Here is a 1581-nt window from a genome sequence, read left to right on the forward strand (position 1 = left end):
ATTGATCAAAGCCTCTGCATTACTCCCAACTCCTCTGTTTTTCAAAGAATGCAGCGGCCTCTCCAGGGGTGGGAAATCTGGCATCTCCTGATCAGTAACACCCAAGTGCATGGCATGGTTTTCATGGGAATTGGGGCTCGCATTTTCAGCAATCCAGGGGGTGGTAAATTGGGGTGGTAGGTGTGTTAAAGAAAGGTTGTTGGGTTGGGCTGGAGGGGAAATATCGGGCAGGGGCGGTTTTTTTAAAAAAGAGCTGGAATGGGTGGGGTCAGTTGGGCTAGGATTAATATGAGAGGGGGTGTTTAAAGGTAAATTGGGCTGGTTGGAAATAAAATGTGGCCCAGACAAATTACTAACCTGAATTTGAGAAGAATTAACCGAGCCCAAGAAAGGAGGCCCAGTTGCATGTATAACTTCATTCGCCTGCACCACCAAGGTTCGACCCTCAGCAAGGTCAAAATGATTATCCTCCTCAAAATTAGAATATATATTTTCTTCATAAGTAGGTGGCCGAATTTTTTTCCCAAAAGTAACATAATATTCGGCCCTTCTTTCTTCAAAAGAGTCAACCATATCTTCCAAATCAAATCCCCCATTAACTCCATTAACTTCCAAATCGCATATCTCATGGGATTTTGACCGAATATCCCCTCCACCACGGTTAGAATTAATTTGCCCCATAATCTCGGCCATCTTTAATTCCTCCAAGTCAAACCCATTATTGTGAGTTTGAATTTCAAACGGTGGAGGCTCTTCATGATTGCCGAGAATCTCGCCTTCCCTCTCTATCTCCTCTTTCAACATGGAAGTGTCTAGATTCATTCCATATTTTGCCAAGGCCTTAGCTTTGTGAGTAGCCAATTTAGGGTTTAGGGTTTAGGGTTTAGGGTTTAGGGTTTAGGGTTTAGGGTTTAGGGTTTAGGGTTTAGGGTTTAGGGTTTAGGGTTTAGGGTTTAGGGTTTAGGGTTTAGGGTTTAGGGTTTAGGGTTTAGGGTTTAGGGTTTAGGGTTTAGGGTTTAGGGTTTAGGGTTTAGGGTTTAGGGTTTAGGGTTTAGGGTTTAGGGTTTAGGGTTTAGGGTTTAGGGTTTAGGGTTTAGGGTTTAGGGTTTAGGGTTTAGGGTTTAGGGTTTAGGGTTTAGGGTTTAGGGTTTAGGGTTTAGGGTTTAGGGTTTAGGGTTTAGGGTTTAGGGTTTAGGGTTTAGGGTTTAGGGTTTAGGGTTTAGGGTTTAGGGTTTAGGGTTTAGGGTTTAGGGTTTAGGGTTTAGGGTTTAGGGTTTAGGGTTTAGGGTTTAGGGTTTAGGGTTTAGGGTTTAGGGTTTAGGGTTTAGGGTTTAGGGTTTAGGGTTTAGGGTTTAGGGTTTAGGGTTTAGGGTTTAGGGTTTAGGGTTTAGGGTTTAGGGTTTAGGGTTTAGGGTTTAGGGTTTAGGGTTTAGGGTTTAGGGTTTAGGGTTTAGGGTTTAGGGTTTAGGGTTTAGGGTTTAGGGTTTAGGGTTTAGGGTTTAGGGTTTAGGGTTTAGGGTTTAGGGTTTAGGGTTTAGGGTTTAGGGTTTAGGGTTTAGGGTTTAGGGTTTAGGGTTTAGG

The sequence above is a fragment of the Salvia hispanica genome, unplaced genomic scaffold, assembly GCF_023119035.1.
Source record: "Salvia hispanica cultivar TCC Black 2014 unplaced genomic scaffold, UniMelb_Shisp_WGS_1.0 HiC_scaffold_1328, whole genome shotgun sequence".
In the NCBI taxonomy this organism is placed as follows: Eukaryota; Viridiplantae; Streptophyta; class Magnoliopsida; order Lamiales; family Lamiaceae; genus Salvia; species Salvia hispanica.